Genomic DNA, 19,398 nt, shown 5'->3' with positions numbered 1-19,398 from the left:
CTTAAAATTTTGTTAAGGATTATTGCTTCTAAGTTTAAAACAGATATTGGTATCTACTTTCCTCTTTCTGTCTTTCCTTCTTTCTTCCCCCTTCCCTTTCTTTTCCTTCCTTCCTTCCTTCCTTCCTTCCTTCCTTCCTTCCTTCCTTCCTTCCTTCCTTCCTTCTTTATGTTCCCCTCCTTTCTTTCTCTGTTTCTTTTTCTTTCTCTTTCCCTCTTTCTTATACCACTGTCAGTGGTTCTGGGCTGCAGGACAGTATGGCACCAAGTCCGGAGGGCATATGGGAGAACAAAGGGAAACTCACCAAGTGGTTGATCGTCTCAGCCAGGCTGATTTCCTCTTTCCAGCTTTCAGTCTTTTTATTGTTGCCTGTTGAATAATTTCCAGGGTATTTCATTGTATTTAGAGGGAGGAACAGTGCAAAGTGAGTTGTGCTTACTGCAGCTGCATCTTTCGATGTGCTCGAGGTCGAGGCACCGACTAGGTCAATAGAAATTTATTGATTAACATGTGGTCTGTGAGGCATTGCATTTGTCAGAATTGAGATTCAGTGGTGATGGGACAGTACTGGGAACCGCAGCTAAAGCAGGGAGGATTTAAGAATATTAGTGATTGGGATGCCTGGGTGGCTCAGTCCCAATTGGTTAAACATCTGACTCTTGACTTTGGCTCAGGTCATGATCTCATGGTTTGTGAGTTCAAACCCTGCATGGAGCTTTCTGCTGTCAGTGCTGAGTCTGCTTTGTGCTCTGTCCCCTTATCCCTCTGCCCCTCCCCTGCTTGCTCTCTTTCTCTCTCTTGAAAATAAATAAATATTAAAAAAAAATAAAGATACCAATGACAATACCAACAGCTAACATCTTCCGAACGTTACTCTGTGTTAAACACTGTGTTAGACACTTCAGTGAGATCATCTTACTGAATTCTTTAAAGTAGATATTATTTAAAGTAAATACTGTCTCCGTTTTATATCTAGAGAGACTATTGTTTAAGGAGACTCAGAACTTACCTAGAGGCACTCCCCTTAAACTCTTGACCCAGGATTCAAACCCAGATGTGGGTTTAGGACTCAGTCTCCATCACTCCTCAAAGGCATCAGACATCAATGATGGGTCAGTCCCATTGGGCAGGTGTGGAAAAGCGGCCTATACTTAGGCAATTTACAGTCTTTCTGAACCTCACTTACAGGTTTCTTCACCTGTAAAGTGAGATTAATATCAACTTCACAGTATTGTTGTGAGACTTAAAAAAAAAATCACAAATAAGAATGGAATTGAGGGGCCCCTGGGTAGCTCAGGTTGTTTAAATGTCTGACTCCTGATTTCGGCTCAGGTATGATCTCACAGTTTGGGAGTTGGAGCCACGCATCAGGCTCTGTGCTGACAGTGTGGAGCCTACTTGGGATTCTCTCTCTCTCCCTCCCTCTCTGTCCCTCCCCACTTGCCCACGTGTGCATGCTTGTTCTCTCTCCCTCTCAAAATAGCAGTAAGGTGGGGGGGGGGGCAAGAAAATGGTAGGGTCATGGGGATGGCACTGGAGGGGAATGGACGTAGGAGTAGACAGCCCACGGCTGTTCTCCAGCTGGTCCTAAGGGTTAACTGGCTTCAAGTTAACATACTTCTTGCTTGCTGAGTTCTGTAATAGAACAAATTTACTTTCTTTGAGATTTGCAGACCACTGGCCTTGGGGATTGAAGGACCAGAACGTTCCCAGGCCACGGAAGCCAGCAAGTCCCTTTTGAAGCCACCCCGGCTGTCTGATTAGCTTAGCAATCTTCTAGCAAAATGCTTTTCGTTTTTAAGGTCACACAAATGACTTTCCTGACCTCGCTTTGTGCATCTATAGACCTTGCCCTCCTTTTCAGAAAGAACAGAATACTCTTGCAAAACCCTCGGGTACCAAGGAACCAGAACTTCTTGCACAACCCTTGAGCCCTGAGATAATTTTGTAGCTGGCATCGTTGAGTCTGCACGTAATCAAGAAATGTCACAGACTGCTGCACTCCCTTAGCCAATTAAACCCTTTTAGAAATCTCTGGGCCAGGCAGACACCCCTCAGATTGCTTTCTAATCAAAACTCCTCTCTTGAGTATTGGCCTTTTGAAGGGCAGCCCCCCTCCCCCCCACCTCCTTGCGTTAGGTAAAGTCTTGGGAGGTTTGGAGGGGCGGTCTCCCAGTCTGGCCTCAGGGGTAGGTGTTTCTCTAGCTGTTTTCAGGGAGTTTCAGCACTGTGAGCTGAACAACATCCTGACAGTCAGGAAGCCTGAGGCCACAGGACAGGTGGTATAGGCAGCAATTTCAGGGCGATTTAATGGCTGTGCCCCCATTGTTAACACAGCATCTAACTGGTTCTATTGTTCTTGGTTCCATTTGTTCTATGACGGTACCAGGGCCTTACTCACTCCTGTGTCCCAGAGTTTGCCAAGGGAAATAATGAGTAAATATGCCTTTTAAGATTTTATATCTATTATATTAGATAATACAGGAAACATAACAGGGGCCTAATAAATATTTTTGGAATGAATGGATGAATCACTGATATTTGCTAACCATGTACTTTGCAAGTTGAAGTAACATCTTTTTTTTAATTGCATAGTTGAAAATTAGAATACAATAATTTTAATGACAACAATTAAAATATGAGAATACAAACTGAAAATGAATATATGTATTTGGTTTATTGTTAGTCCTTTTGCTTGGACCTATTGATCCTACTCAAGTGAGACCTCCCGACTCCTAAGAAATGAGAAAATAGCCTTTACCTTAAGTGCACCTTTCCTCTTCCCAGGGTTCTGGAGGCATGGGATTAGACATGGAATGAAACTTCTCTTCTTTGTTAAAATAACACATTCCACAGCAATGAGAAATAAGTATTCAAGTGTGAACAATAAAGAAGGGTAGATATTGACCATAATTAAAATTACTAGGCAAGAAATAATGAATCGATTTCAAGGGCGAATAACTTTTTAAACATGTCTTCTCAGGGTGCCTGGGTGGCTCAGTCACTTAAGTGACCAACTCTTGGTTTGGGCTCCGGTCATAATCTCACGGTGGTAAGATCGAGCCCCAAGTTGGCCTCTGTGCTGGGTGTTTAAGATTCTCTCTCTCCCTCCCCTTCTGCCCCCACCCCACTTGCACTCTCTCTCTCTCTCCCTCAAAAAAAAAATCTTCTCAGAATTTTTACAAGATGTGTATATGAAATCATAGGTAACCAAGTCCTTCTATCTCACTACACAAAATTTGGCTTAGTGATGTGGCCAAGATGTCTAGATTTCTCTGTCCTTTAAAGGGGTGTGGGGAAAGCTGGCTGTAATAGGCCAAGTGCATTGCTTTTGCAAGGCCCTAGGGTGGTCCTCTGGGTGGCTGGGCACAGCGGGGGGTCTAGGTGTTATGCCCAGAATTCGTGATCCCCAAAGACCACTAGGGAGCCGAGTCCGATGCAAAAGCAAAGAGCCTTTATTCGAGCTAGCTCGAGCTCAATCCCCTACCTGCACCGACGCAGCGGTGAGATACCAGGGAAAGAGAGCGAGTTTCAAAAGGACAAAGGTTTTATTGGGGCCTAGGGGCAGTTGGTGAGGTAATGGCCGTGGCCTCAGCCGATTGGCTGGGGAAGGGTCCTGGGGAAGGGTCCGAGTCCAGTTAGGCAGGTGAGGGGGGGTTACTCAAGGGGAGGAGGTGTGGTCAAGGTGAAGGACACAGAACAAGATGGAGTCGGCTGGCGTAGGCCCGTCCTTTCATAGGCAGGGCTGAGCCTGTGGGCAGAGAGACAGGAGCCCCAGCTAAGGCCGGTGGGAAGGTGCCACCGCCGAATTTGGGGAGATACAAAGAAGCCAAAGACACAGTCCTTGTGCTGGGGACGAGTGTCCCAGTTGGGAAGACTGAAACGGGCGTAAGAAGCTAAGATTACAAGTAATTACAGGGTGTTGTGGTGAGGGCTTTATTTCACTTTTCCTGCTCTTGGCTGCTCTCCCTTACTTTTCACGAATCAATTTTAGGATTTTTCTGATTCTGTTGTTTTCATGTGGAGTTTTGTTTGTTTGTTTGTTTTTTTCCTGGTATCTTTGAGAACAAATAATGGCTTAAATTGAATTTCTGTTGGCCCCATGCAGGTCTGAATGCTTCTTCTAGGCTCAGGGATCCTTTATCTGCCCACCTCCCCTGTCCTCTTGCGTGAGCTCTGTGTTCAGGGCCGTGGGGTTCCAGAAAGCTCCTTTTGTTTTGAGCAAGCAGAGCCACTGTTTCTCACTGATTTGTGATTTATCATTTGATTAATAGGAAAAACTTTGCTGCTCTCGGTCATGCTCTGCTGAATGCTGCCTGCTTCCCCCTCCCTGTGCCAGACTGTCCAAGGCTGGTGAGATGTCACCCCTCTGCGATTGACCCCACTCTGTCCCAAGTCTTGCAGGGCCGCGTTGGCCTTGCTGGGGCCTCACGCTCTCCTCTATGCCTTATGTTACTTGCAATGTGGCCCTGCAGAGAGACAGATTTTTATATCCCCATATAAATATATCCACATATATAATGTATCTCTATTATGTAACAGACACTTTTTTTTAACCATAAGGTCATCTTGTCCTTGAAGTTGAAAAGATTTGACATTTCCTATAAAAGCATCACATCCTCCCCTAGAAGTAGAAATCAGGGGCTTTAGGATTAATGTGAATCTAGTGCAGGGGACACGCTGACATTGATTCCTTAACCAATTATGTGTGTCAGGCATTGCTGTGGGTCTTAAGGCAATTGACCAACAACAACAATAATAATACAAAAGAGACTTGAATAAATGGAGCAAAAAAATATCCCTAGAAACGAAGACTGCAAACACATGGCTTCGTCCCAGTGAATCTATACATTTAATATAATTCCCATTTAAAAAAGAGATGTGTGTGTGGAGATTATGGTAGGTGAGGGGTGGGGAGAGGCCGGTGGGGGGCTGGTGAGGGATGGTGAGGTGGCCTCAGGGAAGGGCTCGGGAGGGAAGGGCTGGGATCTGAATCGAGTGAGGCACAAACATGACCTGCTGAAGCAGGTGCTTTGGGCACCAGGCACGACCCCCCTGCCCTCCTCTGAGTTCAGCTGTAGCTGTGTGGACAAGTCCCCTGGAACCTGGCAGTCTTGTCTCTTCCCCATCTGCCTCAGTTTCCCCCAAAGCCGCGGAAGCTCAGCCCCAGCAGGGTGTGCTGTGGAGTTGTTCCCACTCCTGATTCGGAGTGGATTCGAGTTGGTAGATAAATGCCCTGACCGCCCTTCTTTTGAAGTCATAGCTGTGAGATGCGTGTCTGAGGACCCGGGAGAACGGCCGGGATTGCCTGTGTCAGCCCCTCTCCTGCACCCGCTGGTGCTTTCCTCCTTGCCTCCCTCCCTCGGCTCCCAGGTCCCTGATCACTTTCCACTTTCCACTCGCACCCGAGTCCTAACCTCACCTTCTGTGTTCAGAGGAAGCCAAACCAGGTTATATGCCAATTTGTTGTTGTTGTTAGTTTTCTCTTCCAAAAGAAATCTCCTTGTAATACGGAAGACTCCTAAATTATTATTTGTGTATTACTACACAATGCTTGGGGCACCTGGGTGGCTAGGCTGGTGAAGCACCCGACTCTTGGTTTTGGCTCAGGTCATGATCTCAAGATTTAGTGAGTTTGAGCCCCACATCCGGCTCCGTGCTGACAGTGTGGAGCCTGCTTGGGATTCTCTCTCTCTCTCTCTCTCTCTCTCTCTCTCTCTCTCTCTCTTCCTCTTTCTCTCTTTCTGCCCCTTCCCAACTCACACTGTCTCTCTCTCTCTCTCTCTCAAAAATAAAGAAAGAAAGAAAATTAGGCAATGCTCTTTAAGATATTTCCTCAATTTTCCGCTTTTCATCCCCATTACCTAACAATCCCTCTCCTTCTTCTCGTTCTCCTCCTTTTTCTCCTCCCTTCTTCTCCTCCCCCTCCCCCTCCTCCCCCTCCTTCCCCTCCTCCTCCTTCTTTTCCTTCTCCTCCACCACTTTCTCTTTTTCCTCCTCCTCTTTCTTCTTGTTCCTCTCCTCCCCCCTCCTCCCTCCCTTATCCCCTCCCCTCCCCCATCCCCTCCTCTTTCTTTCTTTCTTTCTTTCTTTCTTTCTTTCTTTCTTTCTTTCTTTCTTTCTTTCTTTCTTTCTCTTCCTCCTCCTCCTTCATCTTTTAGCAGTTAAGCATCAAAAGATGTGTACTCTTGGGGCACCTGGGTGGCTCAGTCGGTTGGGCGTCCAACTTCGACTCAGGTCATGATCTCGCGGTTCACGAGTTCAAGCCTCACATTGGGCTCCGTGCTAACAGCTCAGAGCCTGGAGCCTGCTTCGCATTCTGTGTCTCCCCCTCTCTCTGCCCCTCCCCTGCTCACACTGTGTCTCTCTCTCTCAAAAATAAATAAACATTAAACAAATTAGAAGAAAAGATGTGTGCTCTGATTACCAGAATCTGAGGAATCTTCCTCAGACTTTAAAAACTAGGCCATGGTTTATTTGAATATTTAATACTGTTATGCATGCCCTTCTGTAATATCTAAATATAACGGCGAAACATTGTCATTTATGAAAAGACGCACAGAAAAAAACCCTGCCCCGCTAGAGGCCCTTAATATTGACTGGGTGCTAAGTGCACAGAGTAGCTGCGGTTTCACAGGGGAGCAAAGAGGGAGTGGGGTTTTGTGGAAGCAGGAGCAGTGTGCCAGGGCCAAGCTGCAGTCCGGGTAGCACGGGGCTGGGTGGGCACAAGTGTGTGCAAACACGATCTCAGCTTGCAAGCTCCCGGAGAAACGGGGTGATGGTCAGCGAGTCGGGAAAAGAGCACATCCTCCTGAGCTAATTGACCGTCTCCCAGCACATTGTGGAGGGTCGTGCTTCATGAGAAGTGAAAGCCTCCCCCATTTCTGCAGGTGCTAATGACCGAGAGGAAACCTTCCAAAGTCAATGTGAGGAAGGGCATAGGTGAAGATTTTACAGCAACAGGGTGACCCCGCTGGGTAAATAATACCTTCTGGAATATGAAAACATAGACCAGGATACTGTGTGACAGAGCACTTTCCTTAGTTGTGATTTCAACCAAAAGAACGTGGGTAACAGCAGGGTGTTCCTGAGCGCCTGGCCCCTAAATCTTCAAATAACTCCAAGGGACAAGTGATTCAATGATCCTGGTTAAACATTTCTTCCTGTGGTGAAAGCTTCTGCTTGTTTCTGGAGCTTTACGAAGAGCTCCCTGGGTTACATTGGGAATCAGGACGCGGGTTAAGGGCTGCAGCTTGGGGAGGTGAGGGGAGCCATGTAGCACCCAGTTGGACCGCAGAGTGCACCCTAAGCTCAGGGGAGCAGGAGCGCCCCCATGTGTCCGAGCAGAGCTGATGCCTCTCGTTTTTTAAAAAACCTAGATGACAAACCCTCTCCACCCCCCCCCCCCCATGACAGCTGAAGAGGCCTCTCCTGCCCTAGACGAGTGGCCTGTGGGAAGCAGATTTGAGGAGCGGCTGGCTGCAGGGACATCACAGAAATGCCAGAGGAGGGAGTGTGGAGAAGGAAAGACAGACGATAAATCACTTTCTGGCTATGAGAGGTGCGGGGGCCTACCCTGAGGGCCCACCCAAGTGCAAGGCTGAGATGGCCCCACCACGGTCTGTGCCAGGCTGGCCCTTGACTCTATCCCTTAGATAGATAGGGACTCTATCCCTTGACTCTATCCCTCAATCTGTTGGAGGACCCCGTCCAGGAGCCGCGAGACTTGGAGACATTGGGGTCACAGGAAACACATGCCCGCTGGCTTGTAGAATCTTGTGAGATTTTATCATTGTCGTGTTTCCCTTAGAACCTTGACACTTTGGAATGAATGCCCCTGCCCTGGGCCCAGAATGAACAACATGAGCAAAGATTAAAAGTAGAGAAAACCCTCTCCCTTCTCACCTCTCCCAATGGCACTTTCACTGGGGGATATTTGTCCCGGGAGGGGCTTGGCTTTCCTTCTTCTGCTTGGTGAGCTCCTGGCTCCTGAGAACATTCAGGTGGACATTGAGGCCGAAGATCGTGCCCCAAGTTCAGGACCAAGATTCCAGAAAGTGCAATTTGGTGACATAGGCATATTCTGGTTTCTCCCTTCTATATTGATCCTCCTTGGGGGCTATAACGGACCCCCAGCACAGGGACTGAATGGAAATCTCTTGTGTGAATGGTGCATTTAGCACCAGGAAGAAAATGTCAGTCTTGAACTGGACCTCGGTGCAGGGGGAGGGGGTACGGCGGGAGTAAACTGCACTTTGCAAGCTGAGCATCCAGCCCGCATCACCGAGCCCCAGGAGGGGGGTCTGCTGAAGGATGAGTGGAGGGAATTTCTGTGGAGGCAGATGGAGAGGTGAGAGGAGCCCGTGGCTCTGTCCTCATCAGCGCCCCCTACAGCAGTGGGACAAAGAGCGGGAGGCTGGAAAGGAGGCACTTACCCAAGGTCAGAGCCCTGGGTTGGAGCCTCAGGACATCAGGTGTGGGCGCTGGCCTGGGAAGAGATGGATTTTCTTATCTTGCTCCTTACAATTCCCTTGCCAGGCTGGTGTACCAGGAGACACGAGATGATTTGACTTGACCAGAGATAGGCTGCTTATTTTCATTAAATGTGCTTTTATTTGTCTTCCACCTTCCCTCTCAAGGGAGAGTCACATAAACATTTTTAAAACTCTGCTAGTTTCCTCACATAAATACTATAGGGGTGGAATGAAAATCAGAGCAAGGAAGCATTAGTGAAAAGGATACCAGGTGATAAGCAGGAATTGTCTTTTCGAAATCATGTTCCATAATATGGTTCATGATTATTGCACTTAATTATTTTAATGAGTGCAAAACCTCTCTGAATCTCAGATACCTCTTCTACAGAAATCATAACTACAATACTAATCTCCTTCTGCTGGTGGAACACTGGAACCCTTGGCGAAGTGTTCAACAGGGAATATCCCTATGAGCGCTCTGAAGTGTGGAGCCAATCCCGTAAAATGGGAGTAAAACCACAGGGAGAAGGCAGTAAATGCAACAGAGTCTCAGTTAAAGGAATCAAAACAAGTGAAGCCTCCTTGTTTTTGTGGAGTTCCCAGAAGTTACATGGAACTGAGACAAAGACTGCCATACACGTATTCAGAGACCTGAAATTTCCCTCAAAGCTGAGCTGATTTGGGTGATTTTTTTCACTTAAACTTTTTTTTTAAGTTGATTTATTTATTTTGAGAGAGAGAGATGGAGAGAGCACAAGCAGGGGTGGGGCAGAGAGAGAAAGAGAGGGAGAGAGAGAGAATCCCAAACATCTGGCGGTGAGGAGCCTGATGTGGGGCTCGAACCCACAAACTGTGAGGTCATGACTTGAGCCGAAACTGAGTCAGATGCTTAACTGACTGAGTCAGCCAGGCGCCTCATGCATCACTTAAACTTTTAAATTTAAGTTAATGTTTAAATTTAAACATTAAGTTTAATAGTTAAATTTAAATTTAACTAAAATTAACTAAAATTAAATAGTTAAATTTAAATTTAATGTCCTTTGGAGTTTTGTTTATCTTTATCAAAGATACTGATTAGGGTCAGGGTTTGTTTCCTTGAGACTATAGCAAAAATTGCTTACCAAACAAACAAACAAACGCAAGCAAACCCGAGTAACCTGTTTCATTGTGAAAAACCAAATTTTAAGCACAGAAGAGCCTTATATTTAATCAAAGTTCATTCAAGAAAGCGAGTTGTTAAGTATAAGAGAGATTACATCGAAGCCACCAAATCCTGGCTTCAGGGACAGATAGTTAAGGTGGGAGTCATAGCAGCAGTGGGTAGAAGTCAGGTGCTATGGTACCAGTGTCTATATACTGGGCTTTGGGCCAGGTACTTTCATGTGTTAACTGGCATGATTCTAGATGATGCCAATGTTACAGATGAGGGAAATCAAGCTCTGAGACTGACTTATCTTGAATTGCATGCCTACTAAACACTGTACTGGGATTTGAACCAAGATCCATTTGGCCCTAAAGCCCATGTCATTTCCAGTATTGTGGGTGAAAATGAGGGGAGACCACGGTCCAGGAAGAGAGAGGAAACCACCATGATTGCTAATGTCTCTCTCTCTCTCTGTGTGGTTTGCTCTCTAAGTCTCCAAATCAAATCTGTACCCCAGGAGATTTGTTTGACCTTTTCCTGCATGATGAAGTATCTTCGGGGGAAGACTCTAGCTCTCCAGACACTTGGATAAAGTTGCAGTGATCGATGAGAGACGGTGGCTTCCGTCCATTCTCTCACTTGGTGTCTGGGTTCAGAAAGCATCCAGGTAGCATTGGAGCTCCAGGCAGGTCGTTTGTGTGGGGTCACCTTTGCGTCAGCACTGGTGGAGGAAGTCTCCTTCCCGTGGCTGTAATCATGGGGACTGACACCTACTGGCGATTAGAACCATCTTTCGTATTGTAGTGGGGTAAAATTTGAAAAGCTAAATACAATTGTCTCCTCTGTGGTATTTGATACAGACTGCTGACCTTTTCTTAGCGCTTCAGTGAGTTTCTTTGGACGTCTGACTGCTAAGCTTCTGTCTCAGTTCCACAGTATATACATTTCTGTGTGTTCCACCCCAGCAGCCGCGCGGAGCCCAACCCATGACCAGCCCTTTCACATTTTTCGTTTTCCAGACGATTGGGGCTTAAAGGTCCAGAGCTGACCGTCCCAATTCTTTTAAAACTACGTCTGAGGAAAAGAGAACATGAAAAACTGTGAGTGAGTATGTACTCATTGTGAATCTAGTAATTTTCATTGCAGAGAGTACTTATTGGCTAGAGGGTTGTTGTTTTTTTTTCTGCTATAAATCATATTTAGACTTATTCAGTCTAAATGATCATGAGCTAACAGTGAAAGTGTTGGTAATCCTCTACCCATCCCCCCCCCCATGTAAAGCTGGTCTCGTCTTATTTGTTTTACAAATTTATAAGCAAATTGAAAATGAAGGCCATTCTTCACTCTTCCTATCTGAAACAAGATCCTTGGACAAATTATTTTACATACCATCATAAAAGGAACACAGACTAATTTTATGCGGGGATAAGTAAAACCATTATTTTTGGCGACAACTTCATACACTTGATCAGGGGAGAGTTTTATTTCTCCTAATCCGGTTTCAGCGCCCTCTGTCCCCACCCCCACCTCACCCCCATCCCCATGGAACAGCCTTGCCCTCCCTCTGCTTGCTTTTCAGTTGGTTATCTAGTTCCAAGATAGAGGAGGACACATTAGCTACGACATTACTTGGTGTTGCTACAGGGGAATGGTGGTCTCATGGCTCTTAAAAGGGAAGAACAACTTATTATTTACTGGTTGAAGCAACACTTTAAAAATAATTAGTGATACCTCTGTGTTAAAAGGAAATATTAACATGCTGTACAATTGCACTCACAAGTTGCAAATCAACAGACTGTATATTTAGTAACTCCCCACCTGTGTGTATTTGCTGTTTCTGTTTAAATTTTTTTTAATTGCTACACCACACGACGCAGAAGCCATACTATACAAAGAACTCCTGAGTAATTATCAAGGAACAATAGCCTCTTTCATATGGACTGTCCTTCTGGATCTGAGAAAAACAACAACAACATGGGATTTCAATGAGCGGCCAGCCTGAAAACGTGCCATAAATAGCAAATGCTATGCATCTCCCCTTAATTGTTCGTGTAGGTTATAACCAGAATTAAAGGAAATCTCACGGATAAAATTGCCTCTTCTCTTTAAGGCTTCAAATTATGTTGGAAAACTACCTCTGATTTATTTAAAACATGAGTGAAATTTTGCATAAACTTTGCATGCGGCACCACTCACTCACTTTAGTTCCTTGTTACAAGCAAGGTCACAAGGCTATTTTAAAATTGTAGCTGAATACCAGCGAGATGACAGCTTTTCTTCTAATGTGAATGGAGGTCGGTTCTCTAATTCTTCGACTTTTTTATATGTGATAGTGTAATCTTAAGATAAAATCACAGGCTCATAGAGTCTTTACAGCTACGGGTATATTAGAGCTTAGTCCCATCCCATCATTTTGCTGCACGTGAGGCTGAGGTTATCGGCTCATCCAGAATATTCCAGGTAGGGCAGTGGACTCAAATCCCAGCACAGAGGACCAGGTTCCAAACTCCTCTCATCATGTGTGCACTCCATGAATGCTGAAGAGAACTCCTTACGCACACTTTCCTTCTTCTTTATTGTCTCTGCCCTCACATAAGCCCTCATCAGTTATCGTGGATGTGGTTTATATTTAGTCCTTTATATTATGTGGCACTATGCCAAGAGCACAATAAAAAAAATGTGTTGATTGGCTACCAAAAATAACAAGTTTATCTTCATTCTTTCTAAAAAGACAGCTGAACTATTATGAAATACCAGGACTTTCTTTAAGAGCAACCACTTTGTAATAAATCTGAAGAGATACTCAGCAAACATTTGTTGAGTTAATGAATAAATCTATCTGTTGTTTAAAGGTTTTTTTTTTTTTTGGCTGGGGTGGGGAGTAGGGAAAGAGTATGAAATGGTTTGCCTGTATTCTGCTACTTAAATTAATTTACCACAGTATTTCTGGTGATTTTTTTTTAATGTATCTGATTATATCATTGCTCTCTGTAAAAATCTTCCATTGTTTCAGTGGACAGAGTGTGAACGAACATTTGAGGGTGGCAAGGACCCATGAAACTAGGTTCCGATACTCTCTACAGCAGCTTGAGAGAGTGGTAAGAGCAGACCCTGCATAAATATTTAGAAAATCAAGGATGCATCAACATGAAGTTGAGACAACTATTGAAGTATAGTTCTATGTTACCTATTCCTTTTGTAACTTCAATAATAAAAGGTTATTAGTAGTGACTTTCATGTTCTGTGCATTTATGATGTGATCTCATATCGTAGTCCAACTTGTATTTGAGTGTTTTAAAGGACAAAATACACGTTTGCAAACTTTTACAGACGATCATTTTATTTCTTGAGAGTCTCTGTATCTTTAGCTGAACGAAGGTCAGAATTTGTCAATTCCCTCTGAAGTTAACGTGGAAGAATTTTAAAAAGCAAACAACCACAACAACAACAACTGGAGTTAAAACAAAGGGACGAACTTGGAGTTATGTCTAGGTCAGGAAGAGGTTTAGTATACATCTTAAAAAACCTCACAAAAAATGAACTCATGTCACTGTGTGGAGGACAGTCCCTACTGTCAGGGCTAGAGCTCCATCCATATCTTGCTCCTCTTGAGCTCTGTCATCAGTGATGGGACTGAATACAGTGGTGGTACAGAAGCAGAGAGGAAGAGTGACTACAAATGACAAGAGAAGCAAAATTCAAAATGGCGGTTGTAAAAGTAGATCAACTCTAATACGATAGACATTTCTAGTGATAAAGGGAACATCTTTCTCTTAGGGCCCACAACTGGCGGCAAGTATAAATTTGTGGAAAGTGGTTTGTTCATTAAAATTTAGGAATTTTAGGTCACTCAAGTGAAATGTGAGCTATTTGTGTGTGATATGGAGGCTACAAAGAGTAGTACAAGTAAAATATTGAAATACACTCACTGAAGCATAGCATCCAGACTGGGAGAAAACTGGTTTTGATCTCCTGGGTTCTGAGAAGATTTCATATAAAGAATTTCATGCTTCTAAGGGTGCCTTTTAAGAGCAGATATAGACAAACTGTAGTGTGTTCAGACAGCAAGAACAGAGCTGGTGAAATAGATTGGAAATGTTGCCATATAGAAAAAGGTTGAGGAGATGAAGGTGTTTCAGAAGGAATTCTGAAAGGGTGGAAAAGGGTGTTTCAGAAGGGATTCTACTTGAAAAATTTGAAAGTTCATTTTGGGTGAAGTAAATTGGGCTTGTTTTAAATAGCTTCAATTGAAAGACGTGGGGCCCATTTCTGGAAGTCGTCATGAGACTGATTTTGGAAGAATTTCTTGAACCCTGAACTGTCTAAAGTTAGATTAGGCTGCTTTGGAAAGTGTTTTCACTGTCACTGAAGGGGTTCAATATGCCGGACAGCTTGAAAGGGTATTATCGAGTAGTTCAAGAGTTAGGTATATAGTTAGACACATGAAGTCTCCTCACAAACCATACCTCCAGTTTTATGTCAATATCATCTGTAAGGTTTTAAAAAGGTTATACACATCTGTGTTCTACTCCAGCCCTCTTGTACAGTCAAAATCATTCTATACAATATTCCTATAGAATTAATTCCATAGTTTGAAGAAGTTCCATAGGCAGATTTGCAGGGCAATCACAGTGGCTGCAGAAGGGTACAACGGCACATTTAAAAAAGTGCCTCACACTTTCTTTACTCTTACCATAATTCTGAAATATACATGCCTTCCTGCCTTCATATTTTATTCCTTCCTCCCTTCATTCTGGTGGTAAACATTGTGTAATCATATACTGACTCCAGTTCTCTCCAATAGAAGACTGTAATGATACAGACATCTAAAGGCATCTAAACAAAGAGGTTTGGATTGGGAAGAAAAATACCAACCACTCAAATCATCTAAGAGCAAGGAAAAAGGAACTTAGGAAGTTATAGATAAAGAAGATATCTTGAGGACAAACTTCCCTTCCCTGTAAAGTGTTTCCCTGGAAAATACTTATGAGAACAATGTGCTTAAATAAAATAAAACTGATGAGTTTCTGGGTTCTACAAAAAAAAAATGTCACAAAGAAATATTTGAAAAATTTTAAAAATTTGGTCATATTGGTGTCTCTTTCATTGACAATTAGTTTTCTTGACGGTGTAAAATCCAATTGGCTTTTTAAAATTGGATTTCCTACCTGATCTTTGGTCATGATTTCTTTTAGTTTAGTAGTTGGGCACAATTATACTAATACTCATTTTCTTTGGTTGACTGCGTGGGTAGACTTTCTCAGATTTCTCTAAATCTAATGGAAGATAAAAGATATTATTTTCTCTCAGAATTCATGAAGTTACTTGTATTTAGCTCCATCTTTCTATAGATAAAATTGAGCTCCCATTTCTAGAGTTTTTATAGTGGAAGATGCTAAAAAAGAAACGCACAGATGTATAAATAACTATAGAGATGGTCGAATCCCCTGACCTGGGCTGTGTATGTACAAATGCCCCTGCTCAAACCTATCATTTTTGACATCCCATTGAGCATTTCCATTGAGTCCTATGACGCGTGTTGAAAAGGTCCATTAAAACAATACGTCTAACATCATATCCATATTTCCATTATCATCATATTATATCCTTATTATGGGAAATGTTCTCTCTTTTACCTAGAGACATTTATTATACCATGAACAGAAGACATATAAAAAACAGAAGAAAAATATAAAAACAGAAGAAAGTAGAATTTCTACTTTCTGGAAAAGTAGAAATTGAACCTGCCTCTGGGAAATCAAAGAAAAACCCACTGCTAGTCCATTACACCATATTCTATGAAACAAAGTCAGATAATAATCTGTTGGACCCATAAAAATCTAAACTACACAATTAGATCACCTGGAAATCGTTCTGATGTATTTAGCCACATCATTTTACCCTTTCCAGCTTTGCTACTCCAGCTTCTGGGACAAACCCAATATTTGTGGGTCCAAATATTGATAGTCCCTGAGACGTATGGTGGAAGCCAGCTCCAATGAATATGTTTTAGGTCCCACCTGATCTTACTTGAACAGAATTGATTTTTCATAACCCTTTCCCACATCTCATGATTTTGCCATAGTTCATCATAGAAGAGCCTAAAATCCTCAGTCCTTTTCAAGGTCTTACAAACAAAACTGCATTTTTCATTGAATATGGATTGAGGTTGATCATCTGCAGCCTTGGAAGTCGTGGCTAGTATTCTTTAAATGACCACAATCTCAGGCTATAGATCTTGCTAAATCTGTAAACTCTGCCTGTGCTGTGGATGTAGTAACACTCACTTGTACGCATCTGGCTGCACACTGAGCTGATCTTCTGGAAGAATTATCTTCTGTTGTATTTTGCATTATTAGTGCATTAGGAATTGTCACTAAATATTGATTGACTAAATGTATTTTGTTTAACATGGAATCTAGAAATAACCCAGTTATGCATTAAATAATTTTGCAGGACAGAAGAGAGTAGAAAGACTGACTATTAATACAATATATTACCTTAGCTTCATTGAACATTTTCATTCTTAGGATAATTCCTTCACATCTCTAATGCAACATCACTTATAGGATTTAGGAGATCACAAAGAATCCAAATAATTCCAGGAGAGTTTAGTTTCAGTTTTCTCTATCAAGAAACAATGTACTAAGAAAACACAATGAGGAAACATGTGTTGCTTTGTTTTAAAACAAATGGAAATTCACTTTCACTCATTCTTCAAACGCATCTGAATTCTCAGCACAAATGACCAGACTCTTATTCCATTGGAGAAGCAAATACCGTTTCTTTACTGATTAAAAGTATTAATTGGATGGGACACCTGGATGGCTCAGTTGGATAGAGCATGCGACTCATGATCTTGGGGGCATGAGTTTGAGGCCCATGTTGGGTGTAGAGATTACTTAAATAAATAAAATTATTATTGGGTGAAATGCTTAATACATATCACCAGTATAGAGAGTTAGAAAATATAGCACATATACATTGTTCGTGCATTCATTCTCAAAGTTAATTAATTCTAGAACAAGTAATTATCAGTAATGACAAGTACTCAAGTGATACAATTTCATGAGCTATATCTTCCCAAGAAACTAAAATAATTTGACTACCAAAAATAATCTGAGATAAATGAATGAAAACCCATTTTTTAAAGCACTATGGTAATTGGCCATAATCAATTAACTAAAATTGCTGTTTTCCTCAAGTTGGAATTCGCTGTAGCATAAATGAGTGACTTCATAGCTGAATTACATCTGAATAAACTATAAATGACAGGCTTTTAATTTGTATTATTTAATTCATAGCTTCAAACTTTTGCGAAGGAGCAAAATGAAAATTACATTTTCCACACGATGCGATGAATGTCACTCTTATTTTAGGATTTAGGATTTAGGCATGGAAATCTTGCCTTTACTGCCAGAATCATTCCTTCAATTTAAAGTGAAATGTAGACTATGTACATGCTACCTGTCAGCGATTAAGCTCTATCGTTTTAGAATCTTATGTGTTATCAAGTAAACATTTGTACCTAGCTGGGAAATAAATGTGAGCAGTGCTTTTGTGCATTTCAAAACATTTTCAACGTTTTCTGATGGTCTCAAGAAGAAGGTAGAGTTTGGAAGCATTCAGGGACGATTAGTTGGAAATTGCTATTTGAATCTCTCTGTTCCCAGCTCTTTCTTCACTAATGTCTTTGTCCAAACCCATAGAATACAATGCACACCACCAAGAGTGAAAACCCTAATGTAAAGTATGGACTCGGGCTGACGAGGATGTATTAACGTAGGTTCATCAGTTGTAACAAATGTGCTATTTTGATGGGGGATGTTGGTAATAGGAGAGGCTGTGCCTGTTGTGGGCAGGGTATATATGGGAAGTATCTCAACTTTCCCTTAATTTCTCTGTGAACCTAAAATATCTCTAAACAATAAAATCTATTTATGAAATGGGATGAAGTCCCTAGGACCTGGCCCTGCAACCTGGACTGTTGTAGAATGCCAACAGGTGTGACGCTTGAATCTCTAACATCGTCCATGGAATTGGCTAACTATCTATTTGGGGAAAACCAAGAATATGTTCTAGAAAAGCTTCCTGTTGGGAAAAAATATTTTAAAAATTCCTTGGGGAGGAGGGAGTTCCTCTAGTTTTTCCATTTGGCTGAATGTTTCTAAAGGGCACGGACCACACTTTATATAACAATATGCATATCGGACCCACTCATATCAGACAGAATCTGACAGGAATTTGCACTGGATCAAGATAGCTATTATCTTGGTCAGAGTTACAAATGTCCAGAAAATCTGTGTGAATTAAAATAAATGATCCAGCAAAAACAATCATAGCAGAGGACGTTCTAGCAAATCAAAAGTGAAAACAAGGAAGAAGGTTAAGCTCACTGAGCTCAGAGGCCATTAGACCAATGTACAAAGTACAGGTGATAAACACAGAATTCAGTACATTAGCTTAGTTGTCATTGAGACCTAAGTATGATGCTTGGGTAGAACCTGGAAATAATAAGGAAAAATAGCAGCTGATTACACTCGTAGAGCTTTTTATATTCAAACATCTTTTACATACATTATCATCACATTTCCTCTTCAATAGGTTTTGGAGGAAATCAGAGAAGCATCATAATTTGCATTTTAAAGATGAGGAAAGAAGATGAGAGGAGCAGGTTTTCCCGCGTCGGGTCAGGAGCTGGTAAGTTTCGGAGTCCCTGACCTGCTCCCACATAACAATCCAAATGGCACACCCCTGATGGAAACCCATGATTTTCAAGAGAGAACATAGTGTCTGGTATTTGAGCACACCTTACTGCAGAGAACAGACAAGTGTTATTGAGAAGAGGTACACCTATAGATCCCTGTGGGGCAGAAATTCTAACTTCTAGAATCTCCCATTGCACAAACAGGATGGATGTGCTCTCTTGATGCTTAGTAGTGACAGAGTTGGCAGAGATAAAACAAACAAGTACAAGGAAGCTCCACTCAGATATCATCTAGAAGTAGTAGAATGTGTGATCAATTCTTGGTCGCCTTGTTGGCATTTCTATCCTTAATTTACCTGGAGGGAATTATGACCGGACTTACTGCCACAATCATGATTGTGATCATCAGGTGACCTCGAGAGGAAGTGACCATGTCATGGAGATCGCATTAACTGGGCGGAAATAAACCATGCTTGGACGGATAGGTATTTTAGATTCCAAGATACTCAAAGAAAAGACAGGAGACCATATTCTTGGAGTTCGACAAAGTTTTGGGATTAGATTCTTACAATGCAAGGTCAATTTATATAGTGTACTGATGACTGAGTGAATGACAAGTGTTTTACTGCTTGGCCAAACCCTCTTCATCTACAAACTACTAGTCAAGAAAATCGCAGATATATCCTAGTTGGCTTATTCCCTAAATTTTATGTCATTTAAAGAATCCTTGAATGATGGAGGTTAACAACGTTTATGATGGTGATCATTTTTCAATGAATACGTTCATCAAATCTTTATACTGTACGTCTTTAACGAATACAATAGTGTATGTCAATTGTATCTCAATAAAGCTAAGGAAAAATAAAAATAACAGGAAAAGAACAAAGTATGTTTGAATACATTTTTGTACCCATCCCTGGTTAAGGCAGATTGCAGTTTGGGAGTATAGTTTCCACAACTGAAATAGAATGGAGCAAATTGTGCAAAGTTTGCCGTGTCCTCGGGCCCATCTGACATCTGTCTTCGATCTGCTCTCAGTGAGCACCCATACTGCAGTAGTAACTGCCCTTTTG

This window comes from Acinonyx jubatus, chromosome F2 (genome assembly GCF_027475565.1).
Source record: "Acinonyx jubatus isolate Ajub_Pintada_27869175 chromosome F2, VMU_Ajub_asm_v1.0, whole genome shotgun sequence".
Classification (NCBI taxonomy): Eukaryota; Metazoa; Chordata; class Mammalia; order Carnivora; family Felidae; genus Acinonyx; species Acinonyx jubatus.
The sequence above is the reverse complement of the archived record's forward strand: the minus strand, read 5'-3'. Positions refer to the sequence as shown.